Source organism: Dioscorea cayenensis, chromosome 18 (assembly GCF_009730915.1).
Source record: "Dioscorea cayenensis subsp. rotundata cultivar TDr96_F1 chromosome 18, TDr96_F1_v2_PseudoChromosome.rev07_lg8_w22 25.fasta, whole genome shotgun sequence".
Taxonomy (NCBI): domain Eukaryota; kingdom Viridiplantae; phylum Streptophyta; class Magnoliopsida; order Dioscoreales; family Dioscoreaceae; genus Dioscorea; species Dioscorea cayenensis.
The window spans coordinates 10,641,953-10,661,054 of record NC_052488.1 but is presented as its reverse complement, the minus strand read 5'-3'; the positions used below and the strand labels follow the sequence as shown (position 1 = coordinate 10,661,054).

The window sequence follows — 19,102 nt, the reverse complement described above, 5'->3', positions numbered from 1 at the left end:
CTTGCGAGTCACACGCAAGGGGTGTGTCAAGTTTTTGGCACCATTGCCGGGGAATAGCTGTTTAGAGATACTTTGTACTTTGCTATCTTAGCTATTCATTCATTCATTCTATTTCACATCTCCTTATTCTATCATCATTCTGATTTGTTTTCTTTCTTTTGGTGCAGCTCCATGTTTTGACCGAAGGAAACCCTTTGATATTCATTGAAGGTGATACTGATCTTAAAGGTACACTCAGAAAAAGGGGTAAAGAACTTGTGCAAGAACCATCCAATCAAGCTGAAATAGAAGTTGAAGGGTCAAACAATATGGCAGAGTAGAATGAACAACAGAGAACACTTTTGGACTTTGCCAGATCCTCAGTTTTGGGCACACAATCTAGTATTGTGCGACCCCCGATTACAGCTCAAATTTTCGAGCTAAAGCTGGCACTCATCCAAATGATTCAGCAGTCAGCTCTGTTTAATGGTTTGGCCGATGAGAATCCAAACAATCACATCGAAAACTTCTTAGAAGTTTATGACATGCTAAAGATTAACGGAGTTTCGGATGATGCTATTAGAATGAGGGCTTTCCCATTCTCTCTCAAAGGATGAGCCAAGCAGTGGCTTCATTCCTTGCGCAAAGCATCCATTAAGACTTGGAATGAGATGGTCGAAGCTTTCCTTGCAAGATACTTCCCTCTAGGAAAATAGGCAAAGCTTCGTAATGAGATATCATAGTTTATTCAGATAGAGCTTGAATCCTTGTTTGAGACATGGGAGCGATTCAATGATCTCTTGCGGAAGTGTTCATAACACGGATTTCCCGAATGGATGATCATTTAAACTTTTTACAATGGGTTAAATCCAATTACAAGACAACTTCTAGATGCCGCCGCAGGAGATACAATAGTGAGTAAGACTCCTGATGAAGCCCGACAGTTGGTAGAAGAAATGGCTATGAATAACTACCAATGGAATGCAAGGAAAAGGAAGAAAGTGGTCGGACTCCATGAGATCAATGCGGTTAGATCTTTGGCAGCCCTAGTAGAGGCATTAAGCGAGAAATTTGATACATTGACTTCATGAGTTGTGATGGTTGTGGGGGTTCACATATGTCATCTGATTGTCTTATTTCGATTGCTACTTTAACCCCTACTGAACAAGCAGGCTTTGTGGGCATTTCTAGAAGAGTAGAAGGTAATCCTTATAGCAACACCTACAACCAAGGGTGGAGGAACTACCCCAATTTCTCATGGAGTAACCAAGGGCAGCAAAAGGCCATAGCACCATTGGATTTTCGACAACAATAAGCCCCAAATATGGAGAATATTGTTTCAGGCTTGGAGACCCAGATGACCGACTTATAGAAATCCTTGACCAGATTTGTGCAATCATCGGATAGACGATTTCAATCAGTCGGGGCTACACTTTGCAACCACACCGCTTCATTACATAATTTAGAGAACCAAGTGGGGCAAATTGTGAAGTCTCTATCGGAGAGACCACAAGGAAGATTACCGAGTAACACCGAGACCAACCCATGAGAACATGTGAAGGCAATCACTTTGAGAAGTGGTCGTGAGATCGAGGTTTGGCTTCCAAGTAGGAAGACCAATGTTGAAGCACCTGGATCATGGAGGTTAAGGAAAGAGTAAACAAAGAGAAGGAGGTGGCACCCCCACCATATAAGCCAAGAAACCCTTACCGTTCAAGATTGAAGAACTACCAAATTATGAGTAATACAAGAAGTTCTTGGGTCTATTCAAGCAATTGCACATCAACATTCCTTTTACAGAGTCGTTGTCTCAAATGCTCGGTATGCTAAGTTCTTGAAAGACCTTTTGACCAACAAGAGGAAGTTGGAAGAGAGTGCATCGTTTATCCTAGATGCCTCTTGTTCAGCGGTGTTGCAAAAGAATGCAATTTGGGTGAAGAAATGGGATTAGCGGATACAAGAGCCAGTATCAACATCATGCCATACTCGTTCTTTCAGAAGTTATGCTTAGGTGAGCCTAGACCCACTCGGATGACATTACAATTGGTTGATCAAATGGTGAGACATCCGAGGGGCATCATTGAAGACGTGCTTGTCAAGGTTGACATGTATATATTTCCTGTAGACTTCATAGTGTTGGACGTCGATGAGGATGCAGATGTTCCTTTGATACTTAGGAGGCCATTCTTGCATACTTCCAAGGCACTTATCGACATGGACGGCATGGAGTTGACACTAAGGGTGGGCGATGACAAGTTGACCAACCGCCTTGCCAAAGTCATGCGACATTCTCTTGACTTTAATGATACTCTTTACTTTCTTGACACTACTGATGAATTAATCGATGAATATGTGTAGGAAATGTTGAATACAAACCCATACGAGGGGTTGCTAGACCAAGAAGTGGAGGTGGAAGAAGTATTATTGCTTGGTCTAGAGGTAAAAGTACCATCTGCCTTGGGGATATTGAAGAGAGTGCTCCGGAAGATTAAGCAGGCAAGGAGACGCCACAAGAAATGTCCCAAGCCTGTTGGGGATGTGCAAGAATGGAACGAGGGTAATGACCCCTCAAGTGGTAACAAGCTTGATAACTCTCCCTTTACCTTCAAAAAACTATGCTCATCGTGCTTTCAAGTCATGGGTAAGAGGAAAACCTTCATCTATGAGCTCCCGTGAGGTAAGACAAGGTACGTCAAGCTAAGTGATGTTAAACAAGCGCTTCTTGAGAGGGAACCCATGTTTTTACTATTTTTCTAGTCTTTAGTTTAGTGTTTGCATGAATAAGGCTTTAAGTGTTGATGTCTTGAATTGTAGATTCTTCTGTTGTGATTTTCTTGTGGATTATTTAGTGTTATCATGTGCTCAAATGAGTTTAGTGAAGTTGTTGGTCGTTTGAGCTAGTTTCCTCGTGCTTTTCTCTGGTATATGTTGAATACAAGGTAGGCTCTGAGTGTGTATACATGTTTAGAGATGTTCTGTAGAGCCTACAATTTTTCTGAGTCATCCAGAGAAAACACACGGCCATGTGGAATTTCCACACGGTCGTACGTCTTTACTGAGAGCTTATCCCAAGAAGACACAGGGGCGTGTACTCATCCCTGTGAATGACCTTGCGATGGTCACACGCCTGTGGGTCATTTTCGCATTGCCGTGTGTCTTCCTGCAGAGACTTAGAAATTTTTCCCGAGAAGACACAAGGGCGTGGACTCACCTCTGTGGATAACCCTCTGATAGTCACACGAGTGTGGGTAATTTCCACACGCCCATATGGATCTCTATAGAGGAGCTCTCCTCTAATCCAAGAATACACATGGGCATGTGAGTGTCCCTATGAGCTGGGTCTGTAAAGGTCCATGCCCATGTCGAATTTCCGCACGGGTGTGTGTTACACTTAACGAGTTTTCACAGGTTGGACAGAGAAGCCAGAGGGGCATACGTTTGTCCCTGTGGGTCGGGCACACGGGCATAGAGAATTTCCACATGCCCGTGTGTGTGTGTTCAGAAGAATTGAGTTATTTTCCTGAGAGCATACAGGGGTGTGCATCTGCCCCTGTGGGTCTCTCCTGTGGAGTCACATGGGCCTGGGTAATTTCCACACGCCCGTGTAGATGTTTAGAAATGCAAGAACCACGGGTTTCCTTTAAAATCTTTTCGGTTTTCTTCATTCTTATACTCCCCCTCACTCAGAGAACACTCTCCATTGCTCTTCCGACTTTGCACCCTCATTTAGAGAAGTTTTGCTTGAGTTTTCTGGTTAATTTCAACATTTTCATTTTCATTTCGTCTGTAAACCCTTATTCTCTCTTTTCCTTCACCACACTTATTTTTAATTGTTTAAATTGGTGAATGTTGTTCGTTTCTATGATTAGATGATCATTGCATGTTTAGAACAAATTTAGAAATGATGTTAAGATGTATTTTTGGATTTTTGGCATGCGGCCGTGTGGTTTTCATGTCCCGTGGATCCCCACAGGGGTGTAGAATTTACACACAACCATATGGATTTCTGCAGAGTTACTTTTTGAAAGATTTTGATAGAATTTGGGTGTAATTCCTATAGATATGGCACCCAGGACCAAGATTTTGGTCGGCAAATGACCTAGAGAGTACTCCCCTGAGATAGAGCACATACAGTCCGCCATTCCTGAGCACCAAGCTCTGTTCAAGCGATTGTTGATGCTCAGGTTTGGTCAGACTCAATTCCCGGATGTAAGCACGCTTAGAGAATTTCAGATGGCTGGTAAGATGGCAAATGAGGTGTAGGAGCTTCTCTCTGTCGGCAGTTGGCATAGATTACTAACGATTCGAGAGCTAGCTATTCGTCTGCTTACCTTGGAGGTGGTCTCATCTTTTGAGTTGTACAAACCGTACTCTAGATTTGACAATTCCGATGTTATATAGTTTAGAGCTCTTAGACAGCACTTTAACATAAGTGTCTCATAGTTTACAATCCGTCCAGGCTTATATAACGAGGATTACACAAATATAGAGGAGTACGCCCATTTGAATACAGACTAACCCGGGGCACTGCCCCCACAGGGAGCATACAGAGTTTTATGTGGACAAGGGCAGTATGAGCCAGGCGTGTCTAAAGCCACGTGCCTGTCCCAGCCGAGTTATAGATACATACATGAGATCCTCAGCAGATCAGTTAGCGGCCAAGGCAACAACCCAGGTGTTTTGAGCCCTCAGGAGTTACTCTACTTGTATTCCATGGTCCAGAGTGAGCAGATCAATCTGGGGCACATAGTGGCAGACTACTTGAGGCACTAGAGCCAGTATACAAAAGTAGGAGTACTTTTCTTTGGTCCTTACATTACTAGACTTGTCATGGACATGGGTCTATTAGATGCCATCCACGGGGCTGAGAAGGCGATCATTCCCTCTCCTCTCGACCTAGATTACACCTGCCCCAGAGATAGCTGAGGTTGCAGGTGATGTAGCTGAGAGGTCTCAGTTGGCTCCCGAGCCTCAGCCAGAGCATGCGGAGGTCGAGGCACCCCCTACTGTACAGGAGCCACCTCCGGTGCGTATTTTTCACCATCTTGAGCCTATGATCATTTTGAGAGGCTCGAGAGTGCTGTGGGTGTGTTATGGACCGAGATCACTAAGGTTCGTGTGATGCAGGCTGCACAGCACGCTGAGGTGATGGCGCGTCTCGACACTTTACTGTAGTTATTAGAGCGAGACGTCACCTCAACCTTTACCATGAGACCAGGACTCCTCAGGCTTCACCAACACCAGTCGATCCACCAGTTTTAGCATCTTCACCAGCAGCAGCAGTAGATGAGCCCCAACCAGACACTAACGCTTGATGCGTCTTTTCTTTCTTCTGTTTTTACAAGTTTTATTTCATTTCTGTATTTTATTTTGGACTTGTACACTTAGAAAAGATCTTCCTTCTAAATTTATCTTTTATTTTTGTCTCAAGTTTATTTCATTGCTTTGTCTTTTATATACGCGAGTTTATTTTTTTTCTTTATTGAGCTTCACTCAACCCCCTGGTGTATGCGTGCAGATAGTCTTGTCAGTATGGGAATTGTGAACTAGTCAAGGGCACGGCCATGGTATTTTACACTTGGCCTTGTGTGCTTCACAAACCATTGGAACTTCACTCCCAAAGATTTAGCTCCGTCAAATGCAACATTAGGAGTTAGGGGAGTATTGTTTCGATTGCCACTTCCACATATTCTTGCTTGTTATACTTGTTAGTGAGCTTGCATGTGTACATTGAGGGCAATGTACATCTTAAGTGTGTTGGGGGGGGGGAGTTCACGTTGCACATGTCTTTTACATAAGTTTGATTGAAATACATGCTCACGTAACCAATGGCGGTTCACCTTAGTTGCAATGATTATATTCTTGAGTTTAGGAGAAATTTTAACATTGGATGTTCTCATGCTCTAGTTCCTACTTTAAGTTTTAGGAATTTTTGCCCGATTGACATTTGTTGTACCTCTTGCTCATGAAACTCTTTTGGAAACTCAAGTTCGATGTTCTAGGGACTAATTAGTTTAGTTTCTTGTTTTGTTATTACAAAAATTGGAAAAAAAGAAATAGTTTATACTTGTTTGTGTGCATTGGGGGTGGAAAGAGCTACCGCCTATAAGTACGAAGCTACTCTCATAAATTGGATACTAGTTATGCCCTAATGAGAAAAAAAGCTGTCTCATGGGATGAGTGAAAGCTACTACCCCGGTAGAAAGAGCTACCACCTCGAAAGTGTAGCCCTTTCCTCTAAGGTAGCCATTTCCAAGACAGCCGCTAAGGTGGCTTTCACACTTTCGAGGAGGAAGCTCTTTCTATCGGGGTGGTAGCTTTCACTCATCCTATGAGATAGCTCTTTCTCACATTAGGGCATAACTAGTATCCGACTTATGAGAGTAGCTTCATACTTCATAAGTGGTAGCTCTTTCCACCCAACAAGCACAACTAAATAATAAAACTATTTTGTTCTTTCTTTTCCTTTTATTCACAATTAACAAAAAAAATAACTATAACTAGTCCCTTTAACATCAAACTTGAGTTTCCAAAATAGTTTTTTAAAGAGTGAGTAGCATAACAAGTGTCAATCGGGCAAAAATTCCTAGAAATTCAAGCAAGAAGTAGAGCATGAGAACATTCAATGTTAAAAATTCTCCTAAACTCAAGAATACAATCATTGCAACTAAGGTGTACCGCCATTGGCTATGTTAGTATGTATATCAATCAAAACTAATATAAAGGAGATGTGTATTATGAACCCCCCCCCACACACACACACACTTAAGTTGTACATTGTCCCCAATGTACACATGCAAGCTCACTCATAATATATCAAACAAGAATATATGTGGGAGAAACAATCAAAACAATACTCCCCTGACTCCTAGTGTTGCATTTGATGGAGCTAAATCCTTGGGAGTGTTGTTCCAACGTTTTGTGAAGCACACTCGGCCAAGTGCAGAAGCACCTTGGCTGTGTCCATGACTAGTTCTCAGTTCCCATACTAACAAGACCATCTGCACAAATACATGAGGAGGTTCAGTGAAGCTCAAAAAAACTAAAACAACTTGATTAAATAAAAGATAAATCAATGAATAAAACTCAAGACATCAAAACAAAAATAAATTTAGAAGGAAAGTCCTTTCTGAGTATACAAGTCCAAAATGAAATGCAGAAGTAAAGAAATGAAAAACATAATCAAGTGTCGGTGTCGTCAGGTCTCTGCTCCGCTGCTAATGTTGGTGCTAGATTAAAAGGTGCTGGTGGAGGTGATGGTGGTGATGCTGGAGGGGCTGGAGGTGTCCGCAGTCTCAGAACAAATGACTAGGCAACGTCTCGCTCAAGAATCTGCTGTAATGTGTCGAAACGCGCCATAAACTCTGTGTACTGTGCGGCCTGTATAGCCCAGACCTCAGCAACCTCTGTCCATAACACCCCTATCGCACTCTCGAGCCTCTCAAAGTGATCATAGGCTCGAGATAGTGAAAACATGCATACTAGGGGTGGCTCCTCTACCACAAGAGGTGCCTCAGTCTCCATCGGTGCCGGCTGGGGGTCGGGGGCAGGTTAAGAAGCCTTAGTATCATCACCCTCATCCTCAGCTATCTCTGGAGCTGGTGTAATCAAATCATAAACTCCAGACCGGACCCTATAAACCAACCCCATCAGTCGCAGCGTCTCTATGCCCAAGGAAGCATGTATACTCGACTTCTCGAACCCTCGAATTGCATCCATGAGACCCATGACTATGACGAGTCTTGTGATATATGGTCCTGAGAAAATGACTCCTGCTAGGACATACTAGCTCTGGTATCGCATGTACTCTGCCAGAATGTGCCCCTGATGAATCGACTCTCTCTTCACCATGGAGTATAAGTATAGTAGCTCCTGTCTGCTTAGTACCCATGTGCTATCACCACGCCCATTCACCGATCGGCTAAGATCAGCATGGATATATCTGTACGCTGGCCGAGAAAGGCAAGTAGCCTTGGACACACCTGGCTCATATTGCCCATCTCCACAAAGTATCCTATATGCTTTCTGGGGAGTCAGACTACCAGGATAATCTATGGGTAATCGATCGTACTCCTCTATATCTGTGTAAACCTCATCATACAAGCCCAGATACACTAAGAACTATGTAACACTCATACTGTGATGATGACCTAGTGCTCTAAACTGTATAACATCGACATTGTCGAGTCTCGGATAGGATCTATCAAACTCAAATGATGAAAGTACCTCCAAAGTGAGCTAACGAATAGCTAGTTCTCTGATAGACAAGAGACTCCGCCAGCTACATACAGAAAACATCCATTCGATCTCTTCTACCATGTCTCCTGCTGATTACACCTCCCTGAGAATGCTCAAGTCCTAGAATTGTGTCTGTCCGAGCTGAAGTCTTGATAAACACTCAAAACGAGCGTGATGCTCGGGAATAGCAAATATCATGCTCTCGGGCTTAGGGGATGACTCACGCAGCCATTTATCAGCTTGCTTCTTCAACCGAGGTGCCATAATCTGTAAGATTTGAAAGAAAAATGATCAAACAAGCTTATTAGGTAGTACTGCAGAAATCCGCATGGTCGTGTCAAATTTCCACACGCCCGTGTGGATCCATTGGGCGTGAAAACTGCACTGCCGGGGCTCAAAAATCCAAGAATACAGCATTTAATTGTTTCTAACTTTGTTCTAAGCATGCATAACCCCTCTAACTGTAGAAACGAAGCAACATTAATCAGTTTCATTGATTGAAATCAAGAATTGATGAAGAAAAGCAAGAAAAAAATAGGGCTTACCGATGAATTGAAACCAGAAACTTTGATTCGGCCAAAAAACCCAGTGAAAATCCCTCAAAATTTTAGTACGAGGTCGGGAAAGAGTGTGAGTGTTCTCTCAGATGAATTAGGAGTATGAAAATAAAGAGAAATGACAAGACTTTAAGTGTGTGTGTTCATCCACAAGGGCGTGCGGAAATTACACACGAACGTGGGCCTCCACAGGAGAGAGCCACAGGGGTGGATGCACGCCCCTGTGCGCTCTCGAGAAAACACACAATGTCTTGAATGCAACCGCACGGGCGTGCGGAAATTACCCATGCCCGTGCGCCTGACCTATAGAGGCAGATATACGCCCCTGTAGACTCTTTGTCCAATCGAGAAAATTCACTTAAGTGTTTCGCACGCCCGTGTGGAAATTCCGCACGGGCGTGGATCATTACTGGGTAGTTCACAGAGCTCTTCTACAGAGATCCACACGGGTGTGGAGAAACTACCCACAGCCGTGCGTTTGTCACAGGATCACCCACAAGGACGACTCCACACCCCTATGCGCTGTCGGGAAAAGTTGTTAGTCTCTACAGGAAGGCACACGCCCGTGCAAAAATTACCCACAGGCATGCAGATATCACCAGGTAGCTCACAAGGGTGAGTCTACGCCCCTGTGCCTTCTCTGCACGAGCTCACAATGCAAATCCACGGGCGTGTGGAAATTTCACATGCCCGTGCGTTTTATTTGGATGCCTTAAAAACTCTGCAGGCTCTACAGAAGACTCCTGAACATGTATACACACTCAGAGCCTGCTCTATTATGCATAATATACCAGTGAAAAACATGAGAAACTAGCTCACACAACCAAAACTTTTCCAGATCAACATGAAAGCACATGATGACATCAAAAATCCACAAGTAAACACACAACAATGCATCAAACATATAGACACCAACACTCAACACTTTATTCATGCAAACCCTAAATTAGAAACTAAAAAACTAGTAAACACTTGGGTTGCCTCCCAAAAAGCGCTTATTTAATGTCAGTAAGCTTGATATACCTTGATTACCTCACGGGGGTTCATAGATGAAGGTTGCCCTCTTACCCATAGCTTAAAAGCATGATGAGCAAAGTCTCTTGATGGTAGAGGGGGAGTTATCGGGCTTGGTAGCACTTAACAAGGGTTCATCCAACTTGTTCAGCTCACGCACATCCCCAACAGCCTTGGGGCGTTTCCTATGGTATCTCCTCGCCCTCTTCATCTTCCGGAGCACCTTTTTCATGATTACCGGTGTAGATGGTACTTGTTCCTCCAGACCAAGCATCATTACTTCTTCTTTCTCCACCACTTGGTCGAACAAACCCTCGTACGGATCCGGATTGAACATTTCCTGCATATATTCATCAACAATTTCATCAGTAGTGACAAGAAAGTAAAGAGTATCATCAAAGTTAAGGGAATGTTGGATGGTTTTGGCGAGCTGATATGTGAGCTTCTCATCTCCAACCCTCAGTGTCAACTCCTCGCCGTCCATGTCAATCAATGCTTTGGAATTGCGCAAGAATGGCCTCCCAAGTATCAAAGGAACATCCACATACTCAATGACGTCCAACACCACAAAACCTACAAGAAATATATACTTGTCAACTTTGACAAGCACATCTTTAATGATGCCCCTCGGATATTTCACTGTTTGGTCTGCCAATTGCAATGTCATCCAAGTGGGCCTAGGTTCTCCCAAGCATAGCTTCTGAAAGAAGGAATATGGCATGACGATAATACTAGCCCCTAAGTCCGCCAATGCCATTTCTTCACCAAAGTTGCTAATGTTGCACTGAACGATGAAGCTTCCTGGGTCTTTCTTTTTGTTCGGCATATTCTTTTGCAAAACCACCGAGCAAGAAGAATCTAAAATTATAGAGGCACTCTCCTCCAGCTTCCGCTTGTTGTTCAACAAGTCCTTCAAGAATTTTGCATACTTAGGCATTTGGGACAATGCCTTAATAAAGGGAATATTGATGTGGAGTTGCTTGAACAAACTCAAAAAGTTCCTGTATTGTTCGTCCGCTTGGTCATTCTTCAATCTAGAGGGATAAGGGATTCTTGTCTTGTATGGTTGGGTTGCACCTCCTTCTCTTTGTTTGCTCCCTCCTCAACCTCTATGACCTCGGGTGCATCTATATTAGGCTTCTCACTCGGAAGCCTATCCTCAACCTCATGACTAATTCTCAATGTGATCGCCTTCACATGCTCTCTAGGATTGGTCTCGGTATTACTCCGCAAGCTTCCTTGTGGTCTCTCTGATAAAGAATTCGCAATTTGCCCCACTTGGTTCTCAAGATTGTGTAAAGAAACGGTGTATTTGCGAAGTGTAGCCTTGACTGATTGAACCTTGTATCCGATGATTGCACAAATCTGGTCAAGGCCTTCTCTAAATCAGTCATCCGGGTTTCCAAGCCGGACACTCTATTCTCCATGTTTGGGGTTTGTTGTTATTGGAAACCCAGTGGTGCCATGGCCTTTTATGGTCCTTGGTTGCTCCACAAAAAGTTGTGATGACTCTTGCAACCCTAATTGTAGGTGTTGTTAAATGGATTACCTTGGTTCCTCATTGCATTACCCACAAAGTCAATGTTCTCCATTGAAGATACATCACCAATAGAGATCGGGCAATCGGAGGGAGCATGTCCTCCACCACACCCGGTGCAAGTAGTCACGACCGCCACCCTATTAGAAGTTATAAGGTCTAACTTCTTACTCAATGATTCCACTTGGGCCTCCAAAGAAGTTACTGCATCTATCTCATGGATCCCGGCCACCTTTTTCCTTTCCCGTGCATTCCACTGATAACTGTTAATGGCCATGTCTTCCACTAACTATCGGGCTTCTTCCGAAGTTTTACTCAACATCGTACCTCCTGCGGCGACATCTAGCAATTGCCTTGTACTCGGATTTAACCTATTGTAGAAAGTCTGAATAATCATCCATTCGGGGAATCGGTGTTGTGGGCACCTCCGCAAAAGATCCTTGAAGCACTCCCATGTCTCAAACAATGATTCCAACTCCATCTGTGCAAACGATGATATCTCATTGCAAAGCTTGGCCGACTTCCCCGGAGGAAAGTATCTAGCAAGAAAAGCTTCGACCATCTCATTCCAAGTTGTGATGGAGGCTTTGGGCAAGGAATAAAGCCACTGCTTGGCTCTTCCCTTGCGAGAGAATGGGAAAGCCCTCAATCTAATAGCATTATCCGACACCATTAATCTTCTGCATATCACAAACTTCCAAGAAGTTCTCTATATGGTTGTTTGGATCCTCATCAGCCAAACCATTGAACTGCGCTGACTGCTGAATCATCTAGATGAATGCTGGTTATATCTCTAAATTTAGAGCTGTAATAGGGGGTCGCACAATGGTAGATTATGTCCCCAGTACTGACGGTCTAGCGTAATCAAATAATGTTCACTGTTGTTCATTTTATTCAACTATGTTGTCAGATCCTTCAACTTCTACCTCAGCTAGATTTGATGGTTCTTGCACAAGTTGTTTCCCTTTTTTTCAGAGTGTACGTTTAAGTTCGGGATCTCCTTTAATTAATATCGAAGAGTTTCCTCCGGTCATAACCTGAAGCTACACCAAAAGAAAGAAAAAGAAATCAGAATGATGATAGAAAAAGAAGATGTGAAATAGAATGAATGAATAACTAAGAAAACAAAGTGCAAAGTATCTCTAAATGCCTACTCCCCGTCAACGGCACCAAAAACTTGACAACGCCCCTTGCATATGTCCCGCAAGTACACGGGTTTGTCGAGTAATAAAATCCCAGGTGAGTGGCCATCGTATCCACAGGGAGTAAGGAATAAAAATACTTAAATTCTTTCTTAACCAAGTGAAAGATGAATAATGATTTTGTTAACAAGATGTAATGTAAACAAGAATAAAAGAGACAAGAAAGAAAAGTACAAGTAAAGGGTAGGTAAGGCAATCGATATAAATTGGGTACTCGGATATTGTTCCGCCTAGGACGATTGTTTTAAGTGCAAAACCCTCATTATGCTTCCTAACTAATGAATTAATGCGTCATGGAGATCCTTCAATACATGGTTCCAAATCTAAGGTCAACCATGCCTGACTCTATACATGTCTCGGAGGAGAAATCGAACAATCTCAACACCTTGCACTCGTACATAATCGCAATGAGCTCTAGGGATTTCAAGTGATAAAACCTCTTCCTAGATGTAGACAGAACCCTTTGGTCCAGGTGGAAGGTCCCTAGTCACAATTAAGCCCTAGGTGCTAAAATCACTTCAACGCTTCACTCCGTTACCTCTGCAACTAAGCCCTCGCGGAAGATCATCCCTTAGCCTATTCACTCAACTATGACCACAAAGAACTCGAGGAAATGGAGGTAGGATAAATCACACCAGATGGAAAAGGGGATGCTCCGCTACCTCTCGACTCATCCTCTCAACTGTCTCTAATCTAACTTTGTCTAACTTTCGTGGTGTGTCACTCACTCACAAGGGTTACCAAGAATAACTCTCAACCCTAGTGTCACTCTAAGGGAGTTTTCATTTAATCAAGCATTCAAGATTGGAACTCAATTAAAAAAATCAATTAATGAAAGCATAATAAATGGTTTAATGAAATAAATACATCCTCAGGTTCACAAATCCAAGTACCCACTAGGGGGTTTAGCTCTCCGTGGAGCTAGTTACAATTAACAATGAAATCGAATGTAAAAGCAAGCAATCCATAGAAAACTCCCTCGATAGTTATGACGATGGTCTTGTGGAGAAGCCTCGACTCTTCTAAAGGTCCCTTTATCCGGCGTAGGATACACTTCACCATATCAGTGCCTACGAAAGCTCTCCTACTAACCTTCTTCCAAATGGAGCGCGATGTCGAAGCCGTAGAAACTCTCCAAATCCCTTGCCAATACCTCTCAAAACCCTAGCGGCAACCCTATCTTAAGTTGGGGAAAAGATGGAGAAGAGAATGCTGAAATATGGGATGAAATCGGCTTAAATAGGGCTGGAATCGAGCATCCACACGGGCCTATGGAAATTCTGCACAGGTGTGTACACGCCCGTGTGGATTCTCTGAACTTCACTTTTTCGGGCAGCTGTGAACAGTACTTGCTACAATGAAATGCTACAATGTTTTGATACAGTACCTAACCGAAACACTCCCAAATCCATGCTTTCATAGAGGTAACGTAAATGGGCACACGTTTACGTCTTAGATCACTTTGCTTCTTCAATAAACGGCTTCATTGGTGAAATTCTTGCTATCAATGCACAAGCCAGGATACTCGAATGTGACTGCCCTTGTGCCTCTCCAAACTATCGTGCTAACATGAATACAAGGAGGTTGGCACACATTCTTGCATCTTGAACCCGACTTATGTCTTCGCGTTTGACCCTTCTCAAGATTTTCTCCAAATAGTGCGTTCATGATCTACATTGGCTTCTTTCTTTACCATTTGGCTTCACAACCCTATATGCATGAAAGTAACATAAATGCACACATATTAGCGCTAAAACTCAATAAAAGTAATGCTCATCATAAGGAAAGAACACTTCACATTCTTATCACACAAGCACTTATTAGTCCAATTTCTCTAAAATGGTCCTGGAAGTTAGACCCTTATGGTGTGATCTGTAAAACCATTCCATTCACAGTACTCAAGGTCTCTCCCATAGCAAGCATTCTAGCATGTCTACCACAATGAAGGTCTCAATCCTGCTCTAGATATCCATGAGAGTTTTCTTTACTTAATCCAAAGAAAGGGCCTTGCAAAAAATTTCCCAAACTGGGAATTTTACATCCGCTCATTAGCTCTAGCCATGAACTCCCTATCCACATTAACAAATTCATGTAGCGATAATCATCTCAATTTCTCCAAACATTCCTTAGTGTTCATAATATTAATAGGGTTTACCTTAGACTTTTCCTTAACATCACCACCCATGATATGAGCCCATGAAAGAGTTGGTTGGGAAGCAATTGACCATTGCTGTTCCTCTCGTCCAACCAAGTTTGGGGCCTTGGAGGTGAACGTTCTACCTCCACCTGTATAGCAGTGGAGTGAGAGCCGCTTGGATGAAAGATATTTGAAGAGATTAGAGAAGTCGCTCTGAGAAAGTCTTGGTTGTATTGTATGTAATTTGTTGTTGATTGGGCCTGATATTGAAGATGGGCGTGGTTATGTTAAGGCTACTTTGAATTAAACTTTATTGTGGATATTAACTATGATATTTATTTAATTCCTACATCTAACAAAAGAGTTTAACATCTTTGATTCCCATATATAAATGCATTTTGCATGCATTTTTTACTGGCACCTTGTAATTACATTTGTGTAGTTCATCTAATTACATAGTATCAATGTTAGTCCTAAGCCTGGATGAAAAAAGATGAGGATAGTTGACAGCTAGCAGGCAATAGTTCCAGGATAAGAAAAGAGGTCTAGTTAATTTTTTGTAAAAACATAATGAACAAAAATCTAATAAATAATGCTCTGGTAGCTAAATGGTGGTGGGTGATAAGTGCTTGTGCGATAAGAATACGAAGTGTTCTTTCCTTATGATGAGGATTACTTTTATCGTGTTTTAACGCTAATATGTGTCTATTTATGTTAATTTCATGCAAATAGGGGTGTGAGGCCGAATATTAGAGAAAGAAGCCAATGTGGATCGTAAATGCACCATTTGGAAGAAATCCTAAGATGGTTCAAACGCGAAGACATAAGTCGGGTTCGAAATGCTGGAATGTGTGCCAACCTCCTCATATTCATGTTAGCACAACAATTTGGAGGGGCACAAGGGCAGTCACATTCAAGCATTCTGGCTTGTGCATGTATAGCAAGATCTCCACCAACATGTCCGTTATTGAAGAAGCTAAATGTGTGCCCGTTTACGTTACCTTTATGAAAGCATGGATTCAGGAGTGTTTTGGGCCTGTACTATAGCAAACAATGTAGCAGGTTCTGTTTATAGCCGGGCGAAGAAGGATGAAAACCGAGAATCCATACGGACATGCATTAATTCCACACGCCCGTGTGAAAAATCCACAGGGGTGCCCACATGGGCATGTGGATTCCTGATTCCAACCCTTTAAAAGCCGATTTCAGCTCCGATTTCAGAATTATTTTCTCCATCTTTTCCCAACTTGAGAGAGGGCTTCGGCTAGGGTTTTGAAAGTTATTGGCTAGGGATTTGGAGAGGTTCTATGGCTCCAACATCATGCTCCGTTTGGAAGAAGGTTAGTGGGAGAGCTTTTGTCGGCACCGAACCGGCGAGATGTATCCTAGGCCAGACAAAGGTATCCTTGGACGAGTAGAGGACTCTCCACAAGACCATCGCCATGACCATTGAGGGGGTTTTCTATGGATTCTTTGCTTTTACATTTGATTTCATTGATTGTAATTAGCTCCATGGAGAGCTAAACCCCTAGTGGATACTTGGGTATTTGTGAACCCTAGGATGTATTCGTCTCATTGAACCTGTTTATTATGCTTTCAATTAATTGATGTTTTATTTGAGTTCCAATCTTGAATGCTTGATTTTATGAATACTCCCTTAGAGTGACACTGGGGTTGAGAGTTCTTGTTGGTAACCCATGTTAGTGAGTGACACACCACGGGAGTTAGACAAAGCTAGATTGGATAGGGTTGAGAGGGTGAGTCGAGAGGTAGCGGAGCGTCCCCTTTCCCCTCTGGTGTGATTTATTCTACCTCTATTTCCTCAAGTTCTTTGCGGTCATAGTAGAGTGAATGGGCTAAAAGATGACCTTCCGCTGGGGCTTAGTTGCGGGTGCAATGGAGTGAAGCGTTGAAGTGATTTTAGCACCTAGTGCTTAATTGTGGCTTGGGACCTTCCACCTGGACCAAAGGGATAAGTATACATCTAGGAAGAGGGTTTATCATTTGGAATCCCTAGAACTCATTGCGATTCTATACGAGTGTGAGGTTGAGAGGTTATTCAATCTCTCCTCCGAGATATTTATAGAGTTGGCATGGTTGACCTTAGATTTGGGAACATATATTTCAGGATCTCCATAACTCATTATTATATAAGTTAGAAAGTATAATAAAGGGTTCTTGCACTTGAAATGATTGTCCTAGGCAGAACAATATCTGGGTATCCCAATTATATCAATTCCCTTATCTTCTCCTTTACTTGTGCTCTCTTTCTTGTTCTTTTACTTTTGTTATTTCACATCTTGTTAGACATATCACTATTCATCTTTCACTTAGGAGGCGTTTGGATTGAGGGTTAGAATACTATTGGAATGGGATTGATTATAAATAGTAATATATGACCATGTTTGGGTAAATTACTATTGACTTGGGAATGGGTACTGTTGGTATTATCATTATGCATAGTAAAGGCATTTCATTACCTTCAAAATTCGGGGGTATAGAGGGGAATAAATACTGTTGACAGTGAATTGACACTTTTACCCCTAGTTAATATTTCATTATGGTAATTAAAGTGAAATGACATGTTTACCCTGTAGATATTTAATTAAATACATTATTGATAGTGAAATGACAATTTTGCCCCTCGTTGAGATTTAATTAAGTAATATTTATTAATTTAAATAACTAATTATAATAATTAAAATAAATTATATTGAACATAAATTGAATCATTTAAATATTATAATAATTAAAATAAATAAAAATTAACAAGAATTGTGTAATATACATATACATTATAATAATTAAATTGAAATGACTTTTTTGCCCCTACATAGATTTAATTAAATAAAATATTTAATATAAGTATTCAATTATGGTAATTAAATTGAAATGACACTTTTACCCATTAAATTATTTAATTGGTTAATGATAAAAAAATTATTTATTCTAAATATTTAATTATAATAATTACAGAGACTAAATATTTATTTATATGTAATTATTTTATATATTAATTTATCATTACTTATGTTAAGGGCATTAAAGTAATTTACATACAATTTTCTATGTCACTTTTTCTATTCCCAATATTTATTCCTTTCAACCAAACACCTTTTTCATTACCATTACCATTACTTTATCCATTTCCATTACCATTACTTTTCTCATTCCCATTACCATTACCATTCCTATTCCGTGATCCAAACGGACCCTTAGTTAAGAAATAATTTATGTGTTTTTATTCCCTACTCCATGTGGATATGATACCCCACTCATCTGGGATTTTATTAGTTCGACAAACCCGTGCACTTGCGGGACATACGCAAGGGGCGTTGTCAAGTTTTTCTCGTCATTGCTGGGGAGTAGCCGTTTAGAGATAATTTGCACTTTGTTTTCTTAGCTATTCATTCATTCATTCTATTTCACATCTTCTTATTCTATCATTATTCTGATTTATTTTTCTTTATTTTTTTGGTGCAGCTTCAGGTTATGACCTGAGAGAACCCCTCAAAATTAATTGAAGGAGATCCCGAGTTTGAACATACACTTAGAAGAAAATTGAAAGAACCTGTACAAGAACTGTCTAATCTAGCTGATTTGGAAGTAGAAGAATATGAAATCATGGTAGAACAGAATGAGCAACAGTGGACATTATCCGATTATGCCAGACCTTCAGTATTAGGGACACAATTGAGTATTGTGCGTCCCCCGATTGCAGCTCAGAACTTTGAGCTAAAGCTAGTATTCATCCACATGTTGCAGCAATCAGTACAGTTTAATGGTTTGGTAGATGAGAATCCAAATAGTCATATAGAGATCTTTCTAGAGGTGTGTGATATGCTTAAGATAAACGGGGTTACAGATGATGCCATCAAGTTGAGAGCCTTACCATTTTCTTTAAAGGAGAGAGGGAAGCAGTAGCTACAATCATTACCTAGAGCATCGATTACCACATGGGAGGAGATGGTAGAAGCTTTTCTGGCCCGTTATTTTCATGCCAAAAAATCTGCAAATCTTAGGAATGAGATCTCGTCCTTTGTTCGGTCGGAATTGGAGTTTCTATTTGAGACGTGGAAAAGGTTCAAGGAGCTCCTGAGAAAGTGCCCGTAACACGGATTCCCAGAGTGGATGATTGTTTAGACCTTTTACAACAGGTTGAATCCGGGTACAAGGCAACTCTTGGATGTGGCAGTAGGAGGTACCTTAGGTAGCAAGACCCCCGGTGAGGCCCATCAACTAATTGAAGAAATTGGGTTAAATAGCTACCAATGGAATGCTAGGAAGAAGAAAAGGGTGGCCGTGCTCCATGAGATAGATGCAGTAACTTCATTGGTGGCTCAAGTGAAATAATTGAGTAAGAAGTTAGATCTTCTAACTTTGAATAGAGTGGTGGCCGTGACTACTTGCACCGGGTGTGTGGAGGACATGCTCCCTT

At 41.7% G+C, this 19,102-nt stretch overlaps 3 non-coding genes across 3 annotated transcripts; 1 reads left to right on the top strand and 2 right to left on the bottom strand.

The window, feature by feature from the left end:
* Positions 1-698: 698 nt before the first annotated feature.
* LOC120283110 lies at positions 699-805 on the bottom strand. Its single transcript, XR_005543111.1, has one exon. It is a non-coding gene; the product is annotated as a small nucleolar RNA R71 (small nucleolar RNA).
* A 10,927-nt stretch (positions 806-11,732) lies between these two features.
* Positions 11,733-11,839, top strand: LOC120283130. The gene has a single exon (XR_005543131.1). It is a non-coding gene; the product is annotated as a small nucleolar RNA R71 (small nucleolar RNA).
* A 6,839-nt stretch (positions 11,840-18,678) lies between these two features.
* On the bottom strand, positions 18,679-18,785 carry LOC120283120. The gene has a single exon (XR_005543121.1). It is a non-coding gene; the product is annotated as a small nucleolar RNA R71 (small nucleolar RNA).
* Positions 18,786-19,102: the final 317 nt, after the last annotated feature.